Source organism: Athalia rosae, chromosome 6 (genome assembly GCF_917208135.1).
Source record: "Athalia rosae chromosome 6, iyAthRosa1.1, whole genome shotgun sequence".
NCBI classification, from domain to species: Eukaryota; Metazoa; Arthropoda; class Insecta; order Hymenoptera; family Athaliidae; genus Athalia; species Athalia rosae.
The window spans coordinates 16,213,239-16,238,534 of record NC_064031.1 but is presented as its reverse complement, the minus strand read 5'-3'; the positions used below and the strand labels follow the sequence as shown (position 1 = coordinate 16,238,534).

The 25,296-nt window shown below is 45.2% G+C and overlaps 1 protein-coding gene across 2 annotated transcripts in view; it reads left to right on the top strand.

The window, feature by feature from the left end:
- Positions 1 to 25,296, top strand: part of LOC105688650 (mannosyl-oligosaccharide 1,2-alpha-mannosidase IA) — a 184,124-nt gene that overhangs the window by 135,608 nt on the left and 23,220 nt on the right. Inside the window, exon 1 of one of the 2 annotated variants that reach the window (XM_012405148.3) lies at positions 7,568 to 8,285. The exons of the other annotated variant lie outside the window; for it this stretch is intronic. The gene's annotated coding sequence lies outside the window, so the exon portion shown is untranslated. Of the gene's footprint in view, positions 1 to 7,567; positions 8,286 to 25,296 lie in introns of those variants that run through there. 2 annotated transcript variants of the gene reach the window in all.

Sequence of the window (25,296 nt, the reverse complement as noted above, 5' to 3'; positions counted from 1 at the left end):
GGCGAAAATTCACTTTTACATTACCGAAGCGGAGAAAATAAGCCCGTTGAGCGAGGCGCCTCTGGAATGCCGGTGTCACTGAGTTTGACCACCGCTACGTCGGCAACATTCCGCCGCGGGACAGTGGCTCTCACTTGAAATTTTCATCGCCGACCGACGAACGAGCGAACGAATTTGGAGGAAATCGTTCTTTCTCGGGGACGCGAGAGCCACCGATATCGAAGCCCCTGCGGTTGAGACCGAGTGAAAAAAAAAAAAAAACCGACAAAAAACGAGTCGAAAAAATGGTCCAGCTCGATCTACCGGTGCGTAGACTTCCTTCTTCCTTTCTACAACGCGAACGATTTTTTTTCAGTACAGTTTCGCGCGACGCAGGAATATTTTAAACGTGCGCGGTGTATGTATTTTGTGTAAAACTGTTTTTCTTTGGAATAAAATTCCTGTAACCTTTTCGGGAGGGGAAAGAAGAAGAAGAAGAAGAAAAAAAGTAGAAAAAGAAGAAGAAGAATGGAACCGATCTCTGTATGATAAATTTCATATAAGAACATTTCGGACCCGGGAGTTTCCGAGCATTCATTCATTGTGCTCCTCGACTCTCCGGAATCTACTCTTTCTCTTTCTCTTCTTCGCTCCTACAACGCGAAAACTTTTGTGCCCTGGTCGTTCGCTTTGTGGCGCTCGATTCGGGTTCATTGTGAATTTTCCTTGGAGTACTTTCATTGTTGCCCCACCCGCACCCGCACCACACCAAACCCCCCCCCATATACGAACGAAAGCGCACAGTTGGAAAATGGAAATTTAATACACACCGTCTCGAACTCGACGAACAACTGAGCGGGGTCGATGGGTACGTGTAATTTCATCCCTCTCCCCTCATTATTCGTTAAACCAACACTTTTTCCACGACTCTTTTTCCCCTTTCCTTCCCAACTTGGAGACTCGGCATTTCGTCAATCGCCTCGGTTTCCACCTGCTTTCGCGGACCACCTCGCTAAAACCTATAACCCCGCATTATGTACCATCAATTCTTTCGTCCCTCGTCGTTATTTTCACGTGATCGTCGTAGCCGGCGTCATCGCCCGAAAAATTCTAGCCACGTAATCACGCGCTCCGAGAACGTAGTGGAGATTCGGACGGTGTTTGTTCGCGGCAAGGTCGTTGGGTAACCTTCGAATTTCCCGCGGTAACAACCGTATACAAGCGGAGTTAACGGTATCGCTCGCGAGTTTTACGCGGGGATAAATATGGCAGAGATTCCTCTAACTCGAGGTAAAGAACCCGGAGAAAAGGTGGCGGTCTAAGCCCTCCCTCTCGACTGCAGCGAGCGGTGAAGAAGTATCGGCGCCGTTTTGCAGTCAGACCAGATTGCTAAGGACTTTCCTGTCGTTCGCGGAATCGCGAAAGTACCGATTTCACGCGAGCTCGGAATGGGATTTACTCCGCGCGGTTAAAGAGGGAGAGAATAAAGTAAAGTAAAATAAATAAAACCGAGGGCATTACCTCCGGGATCGTTCGCCACCGCGACCGAAACCTTTTTTCACGGCGCACCGAGCCACCCTACTCCGCGCCGTTGTGTGGGGTATATCCTAAGCAAATCCTTATCTCTCGGTGAGTATTTTCGATACACCTCATTCGGAATTTCATCGAGTAGAGAAACCATAATTGGAAGGGACTTTAATTGCGAGGTGAAAAAAGGGAAAAAAAATTGTTAGCTTCGAGTGAATCGTATAAATTCTTGGGCCTCCTTTTTTTTGAGTGAAATATTTTTTCATTCCCCCCGCTCGCCCCTCTTCTCTCAAGGGTAGACGTCGTTCTGAATAATATAGTATTGTTATGTGTAAACGTATACGCGTATATCGCATTATGCGAATCGTACGGTCGCTTCCTATTGCCTCCCGGCCGCTCTATACTTCTATCCTTTCGGATGAAAGCTGAAATAACTCGGAAGGGGTTTCTATGAGAGTGTTCGACGTCCCGCGCAACGGAGACGAGGAGTGGATGTTATTCTATGAGAATGCGGAGGGGTGCTTAAATATGGGGGTGAAAAAAAAGAGAGTGAGGTCGCGGGCGAAAAGCAAAGTTGGTTTGTAATTCATATTAGCGTCTGCGGAGCGAGAGGACAAAGCAATCGAGTTGCTCGAAACGTTGGCCGAGAGCCGCGAAGAAACTAAGAGCAAAAGGAGGAGTGAAAAAAACCGAGAGAAAAAAAAACCTCAAGAGTTTTCGGACCTAGCTTATATATATACTTTCTCCTCGAATTAAACTTACAGATCTAGGCGGGGGTGAGATAGTGGCAAAGTGTAGCGAGGCGAAGGGAGAAACGACAGCGGAGAATAAACGCAGGGATGGAACGCGGGAGGATGCGGGAAAAAGGAAAATGGTTGGTATATAGGGCGTGGGGCGGAGTGAGAGATGAAATGAAAGGAAAATATTGTATTTTTTACGAGACTCTCCTAAATCTCACCCGGGGTAGCTCCGAGCTCCTGGTGAGATCAAAGTTTCAAAGAATTGTGTCCACAAGCACAAAAGAGTTCAGTCTCTTTATTACACCTAACTCCTGTACGTGTACGTGTAACAATGGCGTCCGTTATAATAGCGTACGTGGAATGAAATGAGAAAAAATTAACAACTTCGAGTACGAATGGAAATTTAGAATAAATTTTTTTTTCTCTCCTCTCTTCTCCTCTTCCAACGCACTCCTTCCCCCGAGCTTCGCACCTACCGAACCGTTCCTCTGCGACACTTTTGTAACGACATGGAAAAAAAAAAAAAAAAAAAATACAAACCGAATGAAAAAAATCTTGCCCAATTCAATTCGCACAACATCGAATATCGACCGTCCCCCGCAAACGACCCGATACACCGATTCCTCCCCTCTGAAACTATAAAAAAAAAAAAAAAAAAAGAAACAACGAACATTTCTCGTCTAATTTAAAATCACCGGTCGTTTCTAGAGCTGGAAGTTTGACTGACTAACTTCTGGTAACCTAATATCGCTCCTCGGGTCAGCCAGCCGGGTGGATATACTCCTTGGAATCTGGAACGAATAGCAGGGAAAATCCGGAATCGGAAACTGACGTGTTCCTGATTGTGAGTTGAAGAGAAAAAAAAGGAGGAGTAGAAAAAAGTCTCGACTGATCCACTTGTGTGTACACGATATACGTATACAGCCCTTGTACGTACATGTACGCGTAGATAGATGAAATTTACACGTATGTAGATACCTGTGTATAGGTATTACGCTCCGCACGGCTATGAAGCACGCAATTGTCCCATAAAAGGCACCATGGGAGTTGGCTGCAATTATCATTTGGATGGAACAAAGACTTCCTACCTTGTGTTTCGGTTACATCAACCCCGCAATTTCTAACCCTCGCTGGCGCACAAGTTTCGCCCTCGATATCCAATTGCCGTATATCACAACCGCCACGTTTTACCTAACGCTCTAGGTATACGTATGTATGTACCTAGGTCGCTGCACCGTGCGAATTTTTACACTCGGTGATGGCGATAGATTTTTATCTACACGTACAGAGACGGATCTTTCCTCATTCTTTCTCCACCGCTTTTTATGTACCTCGAGGTAAACCTTTATCCAAGCCATTCCTCTATTTTCGCGAATTGTCGTATCGAAAAATCGATTTTACTACCGATGGCGCAGGTTGCATGAGAAGTCGGTTCATTGCTTCCCGAGATAATGGTCATTGTCTGGGAGAAATACAGGAGATTTTTCCCTAGGAAAAAAAGTGGATCGAAATCGGTGGAGAAAACCGGCATAAATAAATCACGGCCTCTCCACGTTTTTCGATACATCGACGAAAAATGTAATACATATTTTTTTACAACGTCAGCTACGCGTTCAAAATTTCCTTTGAACAGATCCAACGACCATCGGCATCGGTAGGGGAATTTCAGCGTCGATAATTCATACAGATTTCCAAATGTTTTTACCACCGCCGTCGAATTATCTCGGTCATGTCTTCCTGTCTGAGACAAACTTGAGAATCCGCAGATGTTGCGGGACCACCGGAGGCAACTAGTAGTTGTTTACGACGACGTGGTTCACCGGAGTCCAGATATTTACCGTCTCTAAAAACGGTTCCAAGGTTTTCGGTCCGGGTCAAAGAAAATCACCGAGATCACGCCTCGGGTAGATACATCAGTTGGCCGAAAATTTCGACGACTGCTTTTGTTTCGGTTTCGCGGCGTTTTACGGTTACACTATACTGTATATCGGTAAAGCGTGTGTTGCCGGTGCGGTCCGACCCCCGAAACCCGGCCCCTTTGTTCCCCGCTTTTGCTGCCGTTGCTGCTTTTTTCAAGACCAAATTTGTGTGGCCTATTGCCATTCCTCTACCGCAGCCTCGAAGTTTCGATTTCTCTCCTTCTTCTTTCCCAAGTCTTTGTCGCGCGAGCCTCGATTCGCGATCTTTACCACCCGACAGCGACCGGCGACCGGTCCGCTGTTCTTGCGCCTTGGAATCTCGTAAACGTCCGCGATTCTACAGCCTCCTCATCCCCATCCTCATCCCCCCCGGTCATTTTTCAAGCGAAACTACGTGTAGGAGGCTCTGAAGAAGAAAAAAAAAAATCCAAAATACGTTATTACCGCATCTGCCGAGGATAGGGTAAAATTATACATTTTCAGAAAGTTCGTCGAATTTATATTCATTATCCGCCGCGGTAGCCGTACGGAGAGAGGAATGAAAAGAAAATTATCAGCCAAGTTATTTTCGTATTTTTTTTTTTCGTTGCGTCGGACCTACCCACTTCACGTGACAGGTTAAAGCTCACGTCGGATGTATTTTTCAGAAATTTCCTCGAGTAAAAGTATACGTAGCGAGTAGCGGTGGGTCCGTTTCTTCGGTTGATCCCTGGACCTCGTTGCCCGTACTCTCTTCCCGCTCGCTGTCTGCCTCTCCACGGTAGCTGCGGAAAAGTGCTCGGCGAAAAGGAAGCCCCGCGAATGGGAAGCGATAACGTTTTTCCACCAGACAGGAGTGGCACGTTCGTTTTACATGCAAATTGGACGGCATCTTCTACCAGTGTTAGCGAAACCCCGGTGTCTTGCGTGGAAAACGTTGATGCGAATTGGTCGATAATGTAACACCGACTTTGCGTCACGACCCCCCGACAACTTCGCCGTAACCCGTGTCTCTGGCTCGGTGAAATTTCTGAGACGACGCAACTTTCGCCCGCGAAAAGATGTAATTATTAAATCGGCGGTAAAACGTGAGTTCGCGGAGAGTGAACGAGGGAATTCAACTCCGGCGCGGTTTTAGCTACTCCTCGACACCGCGTCAATGAAGATGTTACGCGGGACGTGTAAAACCTCTGGCGTGCGGACGTGCGAACAGTCTGCATAATTATTAGATCAAACTTTTGCCCGTGTTAACTAGATTTTCACGATATTATTCACGCTGTCAGAGTCACTCCGACGTTATTAGCCCCGGATAAATTGTTCGTTCAAGAGTTGTGCAGTGATTAAACATCGCACGCGAGGTGTCATAAAATCTTTGAAATTTAAATATTAATTTGAATTCGAACGAAGCGAGTAAAAATGTGGAGGAAAAAACACCACGAGCAGAGAGAGAGAGAAAGAGAGAGAGAGAGAGCTCAGGGATGACCCGCGCCCAGGGTCGACCGGAATAATCGACCGTGCGAACGAACGCTGCGTCCCGAAAAACAAGCTGAAATCAAAAGTTTTTCCCGCGCCGTGTCTAGTTGCCGCCGTTTTACGCAATTTTTGACAAACTTTTTTAACCGTTGTCTTCGAGTGGTACGCAACGTGTCCTTTATTCGATGGGTCGCCGTGCGCGTCGCGTTCGCGAGTGTGGAAACTCGGTTTACGTACGTACGCCTGAATGAAGTTGGGTTCGGTACAGTTGATGACAGTATAAACGGCGTGGCGTGCAGCGGGCGTTAGTATATCGTAGATAAAACTTTTGTGTTACGGGTTAACTAGATTCTGACGAGCTCACGCGCGGCGTAACGTCGGGGTTTCCGGGTCAGGGGTTGTTTGACTCTATAGTTCAATTAAAGGATGCGGAGGTAATTAATTTTCGCACGGATCACGCCCGTAAAATTCATCCCCGAATCGTGGAATGCGCGACGTCGAATCCGCTCGAAGAAATTCTCGTCCTTCTCGAGAGGTCGCCGATTTTTTCGTCGATCGAATCGACGGCTATTTTCGGACGTCCACTTTTGGATCTCTGCGAAAGGGAATCGCGCGCTGGTTCCCGTTGACAGCGAGTCGTTGGGGGGTCAGAGGGCGGTTATGATAATGGTTTCGTAGCTCCGGGATATTGACGGGAACAACGTAACTCCTGCATACAAATGTAACGGTGCGTATAGCCCCCCTCCTCCCGTATCCCGGTGAGGAGAACCCTTAATTTTAGAATATTTTATCGCCTTGTCACGCCCTCGTTGTACGCAAACTTCGCGGCGAATATCACGTGTACGAGATATCCTACTTATTACCGTGATGAGAAATGCGTCTCGTATAACAATCCTGGCGAACTACAGATTCGGGAAGCGGCGAGCCCCGACGTTCTCGCGAGTGGAATACGAACGCGAGTCACGGCGTCTTTTATTTTCACTCGCTTGTATACACGGTAATCTAGTTTGTTTCCCAACTTCTCGCCCGATGTCACTTATAATTTTTTTCCCCGTAATCCGAGCCCTCTTTTATCGCTACACATTTTTATTCGTTTATCCGCGTCTTCCCTTTTTCTTCTTCTTCTTCTTCTTCTCGGCGAAGCGTAATGTCTTCGGAAACGAGGGAGACGCCCATTCATCCGTCATTCCGATGACCGAACTGTACGGCGATACGCGAGTGACTCGTTCGAGGGACGGGAGAAGACCGAGAGAGAGAAGAGAGGAGAGAAGTAGGCGAAAAAGAATAAAGCGAGCGAGATGGTGAGAAAAAAAAGGGAAAAAATATCGCCGACTTGAGTCACGGCCCGGTCACGTCATGAATAAATTCCACACTCCCAGAAACTACTCCAGAAGCAGCGGCTCACGGGCACAGTTCGCTCGTGCCGCCTCGCTCGAGGATACGCGAAAAGTTGAGAACCGCTAATAGGATACAGTTAGTCAGCCTCAAGTCCCAACTGTCCAAGTGAGGCGAACCACCGACCAGCTGACAGAGATGCAGGCGGAGGAGAGTGGCGCGTTCGCTACCTGGACGAGACCCTCGAATCGAACGGACGGAGAAAACGGAGATGAGCTAGCCCCGACGAACGAGCATCGTGAATCGTGAATCGTGAATCGGGAATCGGGAATCGGGAATCGGGAATCCGGGATCGCTCGCTCTCGGAGTATACGGAGCGCGGTTGGTACGAGGGAATGTGACCGTCATCGGTACGGTACGGTCATCACCTGGACAGCGGGGTGCGAGCGGGCGTGACAGTGTGACCGGTTGTTCGACCAGTTCAATTTCAGTTTGCAGTTGCGAGTCGCGGCTCCTCACTTCTCCCTTCCAGATACGGTATAGTTACATGTATTTATCCGTCTATCCCGCTCCGCGACTCCCTCCTCGTTTCCTCCTACTCCTCCGACGCCATCCGTCGCGGCGCTTGCCCTCAGTACACCGCCGGACGTAGTACCGCGAGCAGGTGTCGAGTCCGAAGTCTCCGTCAGAGGCTCCGTCGTTTTCGCCCTCCGTCTACCGACTGGCACGCGGTTCTCTCGAACCGTTCGACCCGCACACCGATCAGGGGTGAAAGTTCAATCGGGGAAATAAATCGGGGGAGTAATTGTCGCGAGAAGAAAAAAGGCGCGAGTTTTCGAATCTGTTTTGTGATTTTCTTTCGAACGATCGCAATCGCGCGGTGGTGTGTGAAAAAATGATCGGTGATAATTGACGAGATCGTCATTGGAACGGGATCCATCCGACCCTCTTCGTTGTTCGACCGTCTCGTTACTCGGAGTAGGAAAGTAAGACGAACCGTTAGGTGCGTCAATTTCAACGGCGAAAGTCAACGGAGTCCACTCGACTGATGATCTTCCGTACAAACGAAAGATAGATGAAAATATTCCGACTAACGCGGAATCGCAGTAGCCGCTCGTGAGGGGAACGAGAGAGAGAGACCGGAGACTGGTCGCAATAAAGTGCTCGACTGCGAGAGTTGGAGGAAAAATTGAACGAAATAGACAAAGAATAGATGAATCGTAGGATCGTTGGAAGATATCAGAGCGAAGAATTCCGCAATCGTAATCGAGTACCACGTGTTTAAGCGTCGTAACGATACACGAATAATTCCAAGTCCCGGGCCATTCCATCGGTCAGTACTTTTACCATACTCTCATCTACTTCGCAATTATGTTACCACCGCAAGTTCCAAACGATTTATTTTCAAACACGGCCGTCCGTCCGTCCGTCCGTCCCGCGTATCCGTCGATGAAGTAATTGAAAATTGCGAAAGGTGTATCCGATTAATTATTCACCGGGCGGATGACCTTTTTGCTTTTCATTCCGTAAAGCGAGCCTTCCATTGGCCGACAACAAGTTTGACTCATTGCCAAACGTATTGCATACCGACCAAAGTGCACATGTAAGACTAGGTTTCACACACACACACACACACGTTTCGAGTATTTCGCACGCACATGCGCGAGTTACGTGTGTGTAACTCCGAAATCGTAGACACGTGGCATGTGGTTCATGGTACGTAGTAGTTGGAAGTTTTTTATCCAGCTGAAAAACGGTCCACATAGAGCGCGAACGATTTTTCACTCTTGACGAATAATGGAATTCGATACGTAACGCGAACCGAACGTATCAACATCTTGTTAATTATTTGGGCCTTTAATTACGAAACATCTCTCCTTATCTGAGATTTTGTTATCCCTGCTCGATAAAAAAAATATTTCCATCGCTCGGCGCGTCTCAATCTCTACTCATCTGTTCGTGTGATTTTGAAAACAATGAGAACGAGAAAAAAAAAAGAGAACTCCGCTCATTAGATAAGGCGAAAGTAGTCGATGACGATTGCGTCACTCGCGCGATAAAACTTGACCGACTAAATTATACGCGGTGTAAAATAGATTAGGGTTTTGTTCGGATCCGTGTACAGCGAGATTGCGGTACCTAACTCCGATCGAAATTCGTTCGATCGTCAACGCTTCGCAAATACGGAATTACCAAATAACGGAGGAAGTACTCTCGCTGTTGTTTGTGCTCTTCCAGCTGTGATGTGCCACCGAAATTCCGTTAGTTATGATCGCGATGACCGTCAAAAAGGCTAACGGTATAACAGATTAATCGGTACACAGCGACCCTGCAAATGAAGTCAATTCGAGTCAGGGCCTCACGTGCCCACCGAACCACTTCGTTGCAAACCTTTTGATAAAAACACGTTCAAAACTCGGTTTCGCGGTTACAACGGTACACTATCTACACCAACACCGAGATAAGAATTCACGAGACTCTCTTTACGGAATATTTTCGTTTCATGAGCTGCAGGCATTCCCCTCCCCTGCCATTTTTTGCGCGTTCGATTGTCCAGTAAAAGTAAACATTTTTTGGGATCATCGTAAACGGATGCGGACGGTAGGATAAGGAGCTCGGCTGACCTCGTTTGGAACTTGTTTTAACGTTCGATATAATTTTATTCAACGTGAGTTCATTGTCGTCGTAACATAGCGATAAAGCGGCGGAGATATAGAAAAATAGTAAAAGAGACCTTAGCGGTGGCAGCGATCGCCGCGCTCCGAATTTTACGCCGGCTATATGCATCTTAATGGGTCGTTGATAAACGGCCGGCGTCGAGTCGTGGATATATCATACACTCTAATCGATGCAATTCCATTTGTTCGCCCGCAGTAAAGAGGGAATACTAACCGCACATTTATGCACACGGAGTTCGGTGGATGAGCGACGACGCGATTCGCACCAATTCCATAGTCGGCCCTCGCCTCCGACTGCGACAGTACGAGGACGTTGTGCGAGAAGAGTGGCGGAGATATGCGTTGTAGATTCTCCAAAAAAAAAAAAAAAAGAAGGAAAATCGAGCCTTATCGGCGATAACCTTTAGGCATCCGTTACGTCACTTACGCAATGTAGTACACCGACGCAATCGGTGATTCGATGACCATCCCGAGCTGCATATTCCGTTGGCAACCGCTGGATGTTCGTATCCGGATATTTTTATTCACGCGATACACGGAAGGGTGTAGATACCTAAATTTCGTGTGATATGCGCTTCGCTTCGCGCGGAGTTTTATTAAACTGAAAACGGAGTAAAAGGCTTCTATGTCGTAACATCCTGTGAATCATAAATCGCCATATCGAGGGATACGTAAAGACCGGAAAGACGCAACCCACAAAAAGCGGTGGGTCGCCACGGCGAAGTTTCCGTTCGAAATACTCGTATGACAAACAAAAAAAAAAGCGTGAAAATAACGCGATAACTATTTTTCAAATTCCGGCTCTCCCAATTTCTTCTGATCCAATTCGTTCTCGTCCGATCGGTCGATTGCGTGCATTATTTTCTCAGACTTCTTGCCTACGCTGATATAATATGCTAAATGTCCTCTTTCCTCACTTCCTGCGTCGGAATGAGCCCTCACTCGACAGACACGAAAGCGAGGATCCACCCCGCCCACGTATCTTACGAACGTCATCCGCTACCCGAACTTCCAGGCCATGTATATTCATATTTCCTTGCTGCCGTTGCCCGTTATACCGAAGGATATTCCGTGCGAATGAAGATTATAATTCTCACCCTGTAAACTACACCGTCGGTTGCGCACGTCCGCTTTCTACGTGGTTATCGCGTGTACGATGGTCGGTTTTTTATTTTATCGAAGGCGAATCCAGAAGAAAGGGACTCGAAGGGTCGTCGGAGGCACTTCCAAATTTTCATCGACCAGATCCGCTGGTAATAACTGTGGGAAAGAAAAGATTGTATCGATGTTCGTAGCTAATTGAATTTTGTGGAATTAATCACGTCGGTGTTCGGTGAGGAAATGTAATCGAAGACGACGGAAAAAGTCTACGAAGCGAAAATGAAAATTCACATTACCGCGCGTCGCGTTGTCCCGATTAAAACCGATACCGCGTTTATCCGTTTTATCCAATTTTTAATCACTGGAGACTTTGCGACCGTTATCTAGCAGAGATTTTACCCTAGCTGCCGCATCTCCTGTTCGCTTTTTTTTCGAACGTGTCGACTTTTCACGCCGTACGTGGCCTCGAAGACGATCAACGCTGCAGGTGCGTGTTGTACGCAAAAATGAGAAATCGTGAATATTTAATAATCGAACTCATCGATCCTCTCGCGAAGACGATCGTTTCCACGATAAGAAAAGAAAAGGAAAACCAACGATAATTTCAGTTCTCAACGTCGACTCGGTACACAAGTGAAAAAAAAGAAATTATTATATTTCAGAAAATCATTTAGCAAATTGATAACTCCGCCAATTATCGATGAATTGGAAAAGTTGGCGAGTCAACATTTTCATCTGTAACGCGAGGTGAATTTTTAATCGAACACTCGACTCGACAAAAGTGTTGTACAATCTCCTCGCGTTATCACTTCGCGCGAAAAAATTGTTGAAAGAACGGCGTAATAATAGAGATAGTCGATGGATAGCGTTACTGTTTTTTCTATTTTCAAGCGATCGGATGTTCGTAGCGTACACGTAACGATCAGAAGTGCGTTTGGGTGTATGAAGTTGCGCCGTGTTTGAGCAATTCGGGTAAAGCAGCTATACAAATAAAACAGCGATTATTCCGAAAGGTTCGCGTCGCACCGTGCACTCCCTATATCCCAGTTTTTTTTCTCGATACCTAACCACACTTGCAATTAACTAATCGATGAGGCTCCATTATTCAAGATTGAGCTCGGGTCGCGTGAGCGTTGGTAAATTACTGTTTATTTTCGGCCGCCATACCGCGGCGTCTGTCGGCAAACCAGATATAATACGGGGTTGTCCGCGCGAACTCCACTCTCCTCCGCAAACCCCGACGTCCCGGATTTCATCCGTCATTTTTGGCCCACCTATTGTCCGAGGTACGAAGAATTTTCGAACATTTCTCTCACCGTCCCTTTCTCTTCCTCTATTCCTCCAAGAGGCATCTCCGAGAGCTTTTCTCGCAACAATTTTTCGAACGGTAAAAAAAATCCTAAGTCCGCAAGTGACGGACAAAAATCCGCGTAATTTTGCTCACTCTGATTACTCTATTTTCTTTTCTTTTCTTTTTTTTTTTCTTTTTTCTCGTGCTTCGCGTAAGGCGGGGTGCGCACTTAGGGCGTACGAAGGGATATAGTATATAAAGGTAAGTTATACCTGCCCCGAACACGCGTAGATACGCCTCTTTTGTGAAAGCGTCGTTTCATGCAAATCAAAGACCTCTTTCGCCTGCGGCCGATTTATGGTTATTCTACCAAACGGACGCTAGCAATCTATAACGCCCTGACGCCCCTGAATTCTTCCGGCCAACTCCCCTGATCATGCGTGTACGCGCGCGCGTGTGTGTGCGCGTGGCTGGTTTTTCTTTTTACCCTCTGGATCTCTCAGTTTCTTTCTCTTTCCTTTTCTTTTCTTTTCTTTTTGTCGGATTTTCTTTTTTATATTCTCTCTTTTCTTGCTTTCGGAGCAGCGGCGGCGGCGGCAGCAGCCCCAGAGCAAATCTTATTTACGACTCTTATGATCGCGATAAGCGCTTTCAAGATACGATTTAGCGGACTTTATAGCACTCGATTTTGAGTAATTACTTTTTTGTTTTCACCACCGCTTAAATCTCACGACCCCGAGTCTCGAGCTGGTCCAAGGTTTTTTTTTTCTCTCGCGAAAAACTCTAGCCTTTGACGACGACTGAAAATTTTTATTTCCAAATTATCTCTCAGACAGGTGCGATACGCGCGCGTTGTTTTTTTTTTTTTTTTGCCCTCAATATCGGTAATGTTCCTCCGTAAAATTAATCCGACCGTGGACGCGAGCCGCGGGTATGGGATATTTGTGACGCCGAGGGGGAACGTCGATCGCTATCTAATATTTCCTTTCATGTATACCAACCTCATACCCTCTTTTCCTCCGGCTGCTTTTCCGACTCCTCCTCCTTCTCTTCCCCGGTCGAGGCAGGACGAAGAACAGAACTGATAAGGCTTCGAATGACGGCCAAATCTTTTATTCATACTACGTTCGGTAGTCGACGTCGCGTCGAGCCGTGAACGTTATGTATAAGCCGGTATTTAGTCTTAGCGCGATCCAAACGATCCACACGACGACGCCGACGGCCCCTCTCACACGACGAACAAGACCTCCTTCGTCTTTATTACGGACTTTAAGAAACGGGAGAGACGCTATCCCATACGTACACGTAGGTACCACACTCACGACGCTCCCGAGGTATTCGTGACTCCAATATCCGCGGATCCCTTCGTTTCGTCGATAGTTCTTTTAATCGATTTTATTTTCGAAAATTTGTCTTTCGTCGCCTTTTTTTTTCAAATTTCCACAACGCCCGAAATTCGATCGGATGTTCTTCGACCAGAACTTTGTTAAAAAATAAATGTTTGTAGAATCTCAGAGGAGAAGCAACAATTAAAATAAAACAAGGATCGAGCTAAGAGGGCGAAGAATTAACGATCAACTTTCGGGAGAGTGTTGCGCTGAAAATGAAGATAAGGAAGTTTGCGAAACCATTACCCTTTCTTCCATTCCCCCCCGTCCTAACTCACTCGGATCAGTAGAACAAGCCAGGGATGAATCCCTTTCTGACCTTTAGCGCTTCGTAGCTTTCGGTTCTCCGGATCTCCCGATCGCTTCGGGGGGGGGGGGGCAAACTTTGTATATTTCATATCCCAGAAATCAACGACTGTCGGGGTTTATTCGCCGCTTCGAATCCCACTTAAACGGATCTTACTGCAGTGATTAATTATCCGATTCACGATGCTGTAAAACCAGCGATAAATTTATCAAACAGGCGGACGAGAATGAAACGTAAATATTCACGAGGCGCTGAAGGACCGCGAATTTGTTGGCGAATTGAAATAGATAAGCGAAAAAAATTAGCCCACACCCTGAACCGTGCGATGTAGAAATGATTGGCAAAAGTGTTTCACACGAATGTGAAAGCTGAACGCACCGGAGCTCGTGGAAAGCTGCAATGAAAATTTAAAAGCTTTTTAAACAGCGAGTAATTCTAGGGTGAAACCTAATCCCTTCCGCGGATATATCCCCGTCGATATCAGATATATTTATCAACATAGCCGAGCACTTTCCACGTATCTCGAGACGTACGCGTATTATCCCTTGAATACATACGGGGTACATGCACCTCCGTACCCTCGGCTACGCGCGCTCTTAACGAGGGATATTAATACCGCCTATAGATACGCGCGCGGTGTTCTTATTACGGTCCTTCTCTCTTATCACCGCGGTTTAATTCGCTGCGGTGCAACCTGCTGCTGCCGCCGCCGCGATGGCCGCTGCTGCTGCTGCTTCGCAATTACATTTGAGAATTAAATTTTTTTTCAAATCCATAGTACTACGTACCACGCTAATTGCACGGGGTTAATACACACCGCACGTTACGAGAAACCCACGAGGAAATCTGAAGAAATTATTTTCCTTTTTACTTTTTTTGTTTCTCTTGCTGAAAAAAAAAGCATTTCTTCAAATGCGAACTTCGTACGACTGCGTACCCCGTACGGCATTAAAGTTTCATATCATTATTACGTCATTACATATGCCTAATAACCGCACGGGGCTAATGCCGACTTTTAATGTCTTCTTACGCACGGTGTGTACCCGCTCGGGCAATCTTGTCAATTATATTTGTACAATTACCGAAGTTCCGATGGGATGTCGAAGTTTTTTACGGGACGTGGAAGAGATAAAGTTTTCGCGACCGGGTGTACGAGCTACGCTCGAAACGATTACGCCCTATAAGGGAGAACGTAACGCGAGAATCATAAGGATATCAGCGTAAATTTGTCATACGTAGCGCGTACGTACAGGTGTAGTCTAATGTTACAATTACCGCGGTCGTGCGTTAACGGAAACGGAAAGCAACGCGGCACGTAACTTAAGTGAGGCAAAACAAGACACACACTCGTGTAACAGTAGACAAAGTTTAAGGGGCCAGCCAGCCAACCAACCAGCCAACCAGCCAGCCAGCCACCGAGGGTTTTAGAATACTTAAGCAGCTCTACCGCGTTCCAATGTAAATAATTAATACGTTAACTTAAGTCATTAACACGTAATTGCTGAGGGGGTGGGAGTACCTGGGGAATGCGGAAAGGCCGCCGCGTTAGAACCGCGCACCTGCTGCTCGTTCCCCCGCCGAACGTACGCCCGACTACGACGATATCGGCTGCGTGCTGCACCGAACCTTCGAAACCGAAAGAAATTGTCGCGAAAATTATTCACTCCGATAAGAGTGAATCGTCGACCCGCGACACTCGAAATCGTACGCGGAAAACCAAGGCCCAAAAACGTTTCGCTTATTTTCTTCTATTCCTTTTCTCGTCGCGACGTTATCCCCTAAAAGTTCCACGCGAATGCGATGAGGAAGGAGAGGACGCGATGCTTGTTTGAAAAAAAGGGAAAGTAATGAGGAAAGAAAAGCCAAAAATGGCGCAGCGAAAAAAAGAAAAAACAACTCCAGAATTCAGCAATAAACGTACCTACGCTCCGTAATAATTCCGGGGAGAGCACGTAACCGCGCGTTTCAATGTTTTACGTGGCTTCGCCAGCTCTTTTCGCTGGAAACCCTTATAGCTGCGTACACATACCTCTGTTCGTATACATAGGTATACCTATATGACGATACCGAAACGGTCGGCGGCACGCACAACTCCGGAGCACTGTCAAGAGCTCGAACGTCGAAACGTCGCATGGCCCAGTCCCTTTTCTTAACCCCCCTTAAAAAAGTAAATTAGAAATGTCGCGGGATATTTTTCTATCGTATAAATTCCTCTCGTAATTTTCACTTTGGATTTTCGTACATCTGGCGGATACGTACGTCGCGGTTGTCTAACGAAACAGAATCAGGATGAGACTCTATTATTTCCCTTGAAAATGTGCTTTTTACGATACCTCGTGTCCTTTTTTTTTTTTCTAATTTTCCACCCGTTAAAAAGTCGCTTAATAATTTATTATCTCGTACAGGTGGATATATACCAACGTCCTGTAGAACCCCGAGCTTATACGCATACCTATCCACGCAACACGCAACGCGATGTATATTAGGTACCTACGTAGTATTATAAAGTGTGTATAGCTACTGTGATGGAACTCGGTACGCTCGTAAAGCAAAGTAGCCTCTTTAAATTTTTATCGGATGATTTATTCACCGGGAACTACCTGCGTATTATTACAGGCCCGCCGATCTACCTCTACGTAGAATCCACTCGCGCCGCTTCGTCTTTTTGTTTCGTCATTCGTCCGTTTTTTTTTTTCTCTTTTTTCTCTTTCATGATTAATTTCATTCCTATCGCGCGCTAATTTCGGGATTCTTTTACAGCTTCTCGCTATTTCGGGTCGATCGCAAGAACCTTGAAAATCTCGGCCGGATGGGAAGTGGGCCACCGTTACTACGCGTACTACACGTTCTACGAGAGTCTGACACACGAGACTTTCGAGTCGGACCGTTTTGCCCGTTGATTTTCTCTAACGTGGACCGGGAAACGCGCGTTATGTTTAGCATGGGAAATAAAAGAAATCGGAAGTTGCACCGGTAGATCTGGAATGGGTTTCTCTTTCCTCGTTCGCTCTCACTACACACGATTTCTTTCCAACGTCTATCCAATTTCCAGTCGCTACCCCGTATCGGTGCACTTCTACCTCTTCGCTGCTACGACGCTGCATACCCTTACGTTCTTCTGATATCCACCCTCTCCACTCTGACCTATGGTTCGAAACGCCCTGCATCGGAAATGATACGTTTCTCTTCTTGTAATGGCGACCAGATCATTTCTTTTTTTTTTTTTTTTTTTCTCTAGGAGAGGAAATGGAACATTTTTGATAGCGAAGAGAAAAATTTTGGATCGCTATGATTTTTTTGATATCCACGGCCTGGTGCCTTCCTTTTTTTTTTTAACGTGTATTTCGTGGTCACCGCGAGTGCAACGTTTCCCGTAAAGGTTTATGTAATTGCGGAACTTTATTCGGTTCAATCGGAGTCGATCTCCTCCGCGTTTCCGGTGCCGCGCCCACGGTACATATGTACATATACATATACGTCGTGTATTATATAAAGTGCATCGTGAGTAAAATATTTCCATCTGAATATCGAGGAGAATTTATAAAATGGTTTGCACAGAGAGTCGTATAGTTTGAAGAAGAACACGAGTTTTATTTACAGTTTATTGAGGGAAAAACCATTCGGAGTAAGATAATAAAAGTAATATAATAATAATAAATAGATAAATGCAGATAGAAACGATGACGGGTAAACATCTTTCTCGGTAGAAAAGATGCGGTAGCTACCGCGTATCGAATTTTTTTTTTTTTTCTTTTCTTTCGCTCTTCCTCTCTGCAGAATATTTCGCGGGGGCGTACGAAACGTACGTTGCAGCTGAAGGTTCCGGAGTATGCAAAATGAATGAGGAGTCCGGTGCGAATTGGAGAGATAAAATTGAATTAAATAAAATGATGCCGCATCGGTTCGGCAATGACGCAGAGAGATTCAAACGCGCGTTTCACCTCTGGGACTGGTCGGTTGGCGGTGGCTACTGAAAAGTCGCTTAAAATCTTTTATTTTCTATACACACCTCTATACCTACCTACCTACCTGACTCAAGCTGCGCCCTTGTCCATAGATTGTCTCTTCTGAAGACCGAGAGAGATGCGGTTATAGCAGCCAACTATGACGAGGGAATAGAATTTTTTTATAAGTGTGTAGAATAAAAGTGCATAGCGCATTCTTCGATTGATATTTCCAATCGCATTCCTCAACCCTTAGCGTAACCACGTCGGGGTACGGAAAAGTATATGTGTGTTTCTTTTTTTTCTTTCTCTCGACAAAGTTATTCTTTAATAAAAATCTATCGCGAGTTCCTAGAATACTTTCTTTCTTTCTTTTTGCTCGTCATTTTCAATCTCAGTTTATTCAACTCAAACCTCAGATCGTTCGGAGCGACACTTGTGGACATTTTGGTTTTTGATTTTTCTGTTGTTACTTTTTTTTATTGTCATGATTCAGAGCAGACGACAAGCGAGAAATTGGATTTACGGAAGTCTTAGCGTATCCAGGACTAGTCTCCGGTTATAACCGCGGAACAGTGTGACATATGGTGGCCGGTTGAAGGTAGAAATAAGAGATGGCCAACCGATCCCTTTTTGGTCTAATGTGTGTATATAGAAACGCTCGCTGCTACAGGCAGTTGAAACGGGTAAAGGAAAAAGAGAAATAATCGGGGTCATCGCGAAGCTCGGAATATCGGATTTGGAATCCTGCGGGTCCTTCCGCCATCCGCATACGGAGACTCACGAACACATTCGACGTGACGGAGGTGGTGTTACCCGTTGAACGTGGAATCAATCACTGCTAAATGTACATAATCTATCACGGACGAACCTGCAGCAGCCCATCCAAGGAAATATACAACTATCGAGATTCCGAGACTTATAAGCGTCAAATTTCGATGATTGATCGTCGATAGAACGATTCTTCTACGCGACGCTATTTATAGAAGGGGACCCGTCCCGAAACGATCGCCCGAATAAAATCATCGCCGTCGTGCACTCGAGTCGAGGAGTCGAAGAACTCGGTGTTCGTCGCGAATCGATCGGAAATTCGAAACTACCCCGTACGTTCGATCAAAGTCAGAGTTGGGTAAAATGAAGAGATTCGTAGACGTGCAACGAACGCGAGATATACGTTATCTCATTCGGTATAATATAGATAGCCGCGTTATTAATGCGGAGACAAAAGGAGATCATTAATCACGGACTCTTTGGCGACATCGAAGAATGTTTTGTCCTCGTATAATAAATGTTGAACGGGGTTTGTCGGGGTCAGGACCCCCCGTCGGGTCCCCGCATATTGTCCCTTTTCGGATATCTCGTCCTTATGTACCTGTCTCGATCCTAAACGATTATTCCCTCGGGAGTTTCGAGTCTTTCGGTACAATACGGATGCGAGCGAGCGTGTGCGTGTACGTCTCGCGTCTCCCTTGGTAAAATTTTTCGAAAAAAAATAAAAAACAATTCACGTCCGAGCCCCGCGTACAACCGCATTCCGTAGACGGGAGTTACACGTGTCCTTTCACTCCGCCCCGCTCTGCAACGACAACGGCAGCGGCGGACCGTCACAACTCGTAAGTAACACGTATGAATGTCCAACGAAATCCGGGGGGCTAATAAAGCGTATAATTAACGTCGTTATTCATCCGCGCGACAATTGATTACATCCGAAATAACTAACTTACCCATACGAACGAGTCTATTGTCGGTCCGACGTTCTCCTCCTCCTTCTCCTCCTCCTTCTCCTTCTTCTTTCTCTCCGTGGAGAGGAGAGAAAATAATCGAAATCGAGCGAATAGCCTGAGCGACATCGGCGATGCGGAATCACCATCTGCATTGGTAGGGGGTTCAGCCTTTTACGAATAAACCTGCGAGGCTTCGCGTTGCGGGAGACACTTGGTGGTGCGTTTGTATATTTTAATAAAACATACAACACGAACGCGTATGGATAGATATCTATATACACGTCGAGAGATAAACCTCTGGGTAGACAGATCGTATCAGTCCGGACTAATCTTACAAAGTGGATTCACTATGCCTAATCCAGGTGGTTAATTTTGGTCACGCTGAAAGCCCGAGTCCTTGTGTCTAGGAGGGAGGATTACCGGGGGTATTATGACCACTGTCGCCCGAACGAGTTTGGGCTCCGGATCTGACGCTCGACGTCCTCCGCCTGCGGCCCAAGGTTGGGAACGGGAAAGAATTAAAAATGGACGAAATGAAAAACGACGAACGAAACGAAAAAAAAAAAAAAAAAAACTAGAGGCGGAGGAAAAACCCATCCGGAGTCTCTCGGACTTTGATTTCTGTTTCGAGAAAAAGGAGAAACACCGCGACACGAATATGGATATTAATTTCTGAGAGAACGAAGAGGAGAAAAAAGAAACATGTTCAACAAAAAAAAAACCACTCGACTCTTCGTCAATTTATATCACTGTTCGCGTTCCTTTTTTTTTCCCCTTTTTTATTTGAACGCTTGTAACTGCAATCACTGCACTGACATTGATACATGCTAACGGCTGCGATATAACGTCAACGAGCGAAGGTCAAGTTTAATTTCGCGAGATTGTCGGGACCATGTGAGGAACAAGAAAGAGGGGAAAAATAAAAAAAATAAATGGAAGTATAAAAATCGTGGCAATGATGTCCCACACCGCATGCGTGTACCGGGTTGGTCCCCTTTTATACGTCGTAAATCTCGACGCCCATATATTTCTTGATGGGCGATTTCGCTCCTGTTTGCCTTTTTTATTTTCTCAAATTCAGTTTTCTTTTTTTCTTCCTTTTTCTTTTTCTTTCCTTGTTTTATTTCACGAGACGCAATCGTTACTTTTTAAACAAGCGTAAACCGCTTTGAAGCGTAAAGCGAACCGAATACTCACTCGCTGATCCAAATATCCAAGATCCAAGTATACCATTGAGAATCAGCGTCCAGTCAAAACGAAAGACTGCGAGTAATTCGTTTTTTTCCAAAGTCCTCCTCAAATGATTTCGTCCGTTGCGGGGATAACGAAAAGAGAAAAAAAGGCTGCGGCACCCGACGAGTAACTTACAGTACGGACAGCTGCGTACGGTTTGCTTTTCCGTATAATATCTCCTTGGCACGATGATGAAGACGTTCGAGTGACCGTTGATTAGATTAAACAAGGGAGGGGCATCAACCTTTAATTTCTTCCTCATTAAGGTTGTCTCCGTCGGTCTCGTTTGTTCTCCGGAGGCGAACTCCTCGCGATCGGTTCGCCGGCAAGGTAACCGGGTGATTCGACAAATTCTGAACGTCATCACCAGCGGCGATACGACCGGCGGCTTATTCCGTTCGTCGAAGTCGCTACGTCGCGTGATATTTTCCAGCTTCAGGTACCGCTTCTACATTTAATTCCGCTTCGGCCGGCGCTGCTAAAGGGTCGTCGTTAGCTCGACGGTGAATATTTGAGCTTTTAACAATTATTAAAATCCTACGCTGGAGGTATGTAATATATATATATACGTATACACAGTATGTGAGAGGTTCGAACCTCCTTAAATAATTGAAACGGGGCGTTACGTTAGCCACGGTGTGTACGTTTTGTTTCTCTCTCTCTCTCTCAGCCGGACTGCTGAGTCTCATTAGCGTTTCATACCTCTGCAGCGGAATACTACGTTTATATATTACATATATAGTTATACGGTATACGTACGTACATAGGTACTACCTAGAAAACTCTCCAGACGACGAAGTCGCCGTGCACCGCCTCGGTCGGACGAAAATAAGCAGTAAATACCTTTTCTCGAGAGTTTTCACGTCAAAAGTAACTCCCGAGACTTCAGACTTTGGACTTCATGCCCTCTGGGCGGTTTCGCTCACCCGGTTTCGTGGTCCGTTTTCCATCGTAGGACCTCGTCGTCTGCTCGGGTGGCCCATCGACTCGTTTAAAAGTATAAACAATCACGGGGCTACTTGATTACACCTATTAGTATACGCGCGACTAACGCTTACGTCACCGTATTCAATTCCGACGGAATGATTTACCGAATTTCACCTACGTCGCGCACGCAACCGCCCTATTATACGTCCCCGAGTACGTTACGTTCGCGACGAAAGAACCGCGGATAAGATTGCGATGATGCTAATTTTTCGACGCGATGTCCAATTTTTGAAAACTATTCGATCTCTTTTTTCGAATGACTGATGGTAACGAACTTGATCGAATATTTCAATATATTACGTAGATCGAAGGCGAAGTGTTATCCTTCTAGAAGGAACACTTAGCTCCTTCCGGAACAGAGGATCGTCCATTTGGTAACATCAGGTTTCCATTGTGGAAGATTGAATTGCCGCCAGTTGGAAATCAATAGTGCAGAGATGCGATCGACGTTAAAACGATGGAACGGAGCCTTCGCCCGCCTAGTCACAAGTTGAAGAAATTATCGATCGCTAAACTCGTTTGAGCACCGGAGCGTGAATCCGTTGCTGTGCAGGGCCTTTTTTAACCACCGATTTCTTCTCCTTTTCCTTCTGGTCATTTTTGCCCTGATCGGGCAAAAGTATATATGTATACATCTCCTCGGTATACAATAATTCTGGTTACGGTCGCGCATGTATACGCTTGCCGAGATAGATATTGGATCGCGGTTAGCTTCCTCGTCACACGAAGGAACTTTTCGATCCAAATGTTGGCCTAGGCAACCCGCCATACAACTTTCAAACCAACGGCTGACACAGCGCAACGATCCGACCCATGTTTACACGCTCATGTCCGTCCGTGGTTATGTGGTCTTCAAAGTCTGCGGTTTCAGCAGTTCCACCTGACTTTACGAGTGTTCGCAGTATCAGCTCTAGATTTGGTTGTTACCCGATCCTATCCAAGGATCATTCGTTCTCGTTCGCAGAAATCAAATTTGAAGGTAAACTCCAACATCATGATTCGTACTAGGGTGGGTTGAAAGAATCTTTTTTTCTTTTATTTTCTTAGCATGGGGACAGAATTTGTACGTTGTGGAAAAAAAACATTTTTCAAGTGTGGAGAACATTTTTCACTTGATATTTTGAGGTATCCCACTCGTTTTTTGGCTAAATAATAATTCAAGTGGTTTACTTGCATGAGTCGATGATTTTAGCTTTCAGATTTGGATTCCTGAGCTGATTATATGTGAGATTACTCTTGAAGAACCGAAAAAAGATTCGATTTTTGAGCAAAAAATAAATCAATGATTTAATTGAGTTTAATATGCTTTTCTTACGTATTTTGATCTCAGGAATTCGATTCTGGAAGAAAAATTCATCTATCTCTAAAATTGACCGAGTTATCGCCAATTTTCACCTTTTTGGGGTCAAAAATAAAAGATTCATTTTTTAATCTATCTTAATGTAATTTGAGCTCAGGAATCCGAATCCGAAAAAAAAATTGATCTATATGCAAAAATGATCGAGTTATCCTCATTTTTTCGCATTTTTTGGCATAAATTTGAGGATATCTCGAAGGGAAAAAATCGTAGCTCAATTTGGACAACGGATTCGTGTTCCTGAGGTCAAAATACGTAAGAAAAGTGCCATACGATCAATTTTGAAAATTAAAAATTTTTGGCCAAAATTTGAGATTTTTCCAAGGGGTACCCCTTACGATTTTTTCAAATTTTGGCCAAAAATTTTTATTTTTTAAAATTGACCGTATGGCACTTTTCTTATGTATTTTGACCTCAGGAACACGAATCCGTCGTCCAAATTGAGCTACGATTTTTTCCCTTCGAGATATCCTCAAATTTATGCCAAAAAATGCGAAAAAATGAGGATAACTCGATCATTTTTGCAGATAGATCAATTTTTCTTTCGGATTCGGATTCCTGAGCTTAAATTACATTAAGATAGATTAAAAAATGAATTTTTTATTTTTGACCCCAAAAAGGTGAAAATTGGCGATAACTCGGTCAATTTTAGAGATAGATCCATTTTTCTTCCAGATTCGGATTCCTGAGGTCAAAATACGTCAGAAAAGCATAATAAACCTAATTAAATCAATGATTTAATTTTTCGCTAAAAAATCGATCGAGTGATCATCAATTATTCGCTGTTGGGAGCAGAAAAATTAAGACATATCGTTTGGTTTTAGTCGTAGACCCACTTTGATTCATCGCAATCCATGCATGGGCCGAAATATTCGAATATCTCGGTCTACAAGAGAGCTAAACTGGAGTCAGGTAGCCACGGGCGCGCGGTTTGTTGTGGGGCGTCACCTCTGCACAGCCTCGAAGGTGACGTCTCACAACAAAGCGCTACCCTGCTAGCTACGCTGACCCCAGCAAAGCTCGTGCTCCCTCGAAGACTGAGAAACTCGAGTAGTATCCCACTTGATTAATTATTTATTCAAAAAACGAGTGGGCTACCTCAAAATATCAAGTGAAAAATTTTTTTCACGCTTGAAAAATGTTCTTTTTTTATAAGGTACAAATTCTGCCCCCATGCTAAAGAAATAAAAAAAAAAAAAAATTTTCTCCAGCAAGAAGCCTAGTCTATTTTTTCCCGCAAACCGATTCAACTTGTGGAACAATTTTTCACGGTCATCTAGACACCGTTGAGAATCACGCAGATACGCGTCTGTGCAGCTGTCGCGTTTATAGGTATGCAAGTTGCATTTACTCGATTTCATTCGGTTTTATATTCGATGTTCTTCTCGAAGTGAATTAACTCCGCAACTTTCCCACCGTAGAACCGCGTTATATTGCACTCGAGTAAAACAGGAACAAAAGCAACAAAAAAAATTGAAATACTGCAGTACAACAACGTTCTCTGATGAAATATTTCCGGCCTGCAAGATACCTCCGCCAAGACGTATTATATTTATACCGTGTATATACAGCTATACATTGCATACATATTGTATATATACGAACGAACCGGATTCACTGATTGGCTTATGGGCTGTTCGAGGAACTTAATTGTGCGCAGTTACAGTCTCGAGTCATAATTAATATGAATATTTTACGCTTCTGCACCTTATAGTGCAAGAATATCGAGTAGAAAAAAAAACGGTCGGTATCTCTACAGTTCGAGTCTCTGTGGGTACTAAAAATTTTTTTCCTCCCTACCAACCCCCCATGCAACTTTGGAGTACATGAAATACCGCGTGCTAAAAGTTCCTAAGCACTCGCGAGGCTTGATTCTAATTATTGTGCCAACCTATACATCGATATGTACAGATACTCGATAATTAGTTTCTTCGGCCAACAATTCCTTTTTCTTCTCTTCTTATTTTTACCCCCTTTTTTTGTCGTTATCGAGGCGGTGGGCCGATGTTGCTATTGGAAAAGTAGCGAACTTTATCCGGAAGTATAATACGAGGTACACATCCAGCTATACATAATATAAGTCGCTGTGGGAAACTGAGAAGTCGCGAAAGCAGCGCGCCACTCGATCCTTTCCCTGGTTGCGTGCGTGCCGGAGTAGGTGACCTTTTGAAGTATCTCTCGTTAACCTTTCGATAAAGTTAGCAATGTCGCGGGCCAATAATCGACCCTTCGGAATCCGGCGCACCGCTTTCACTCCGTTCCCCGTACTACATACATCACAGGTGTGTGTGCGCGTGTATATGCGCCGTACATGTGCAGGACTCATGTATTATA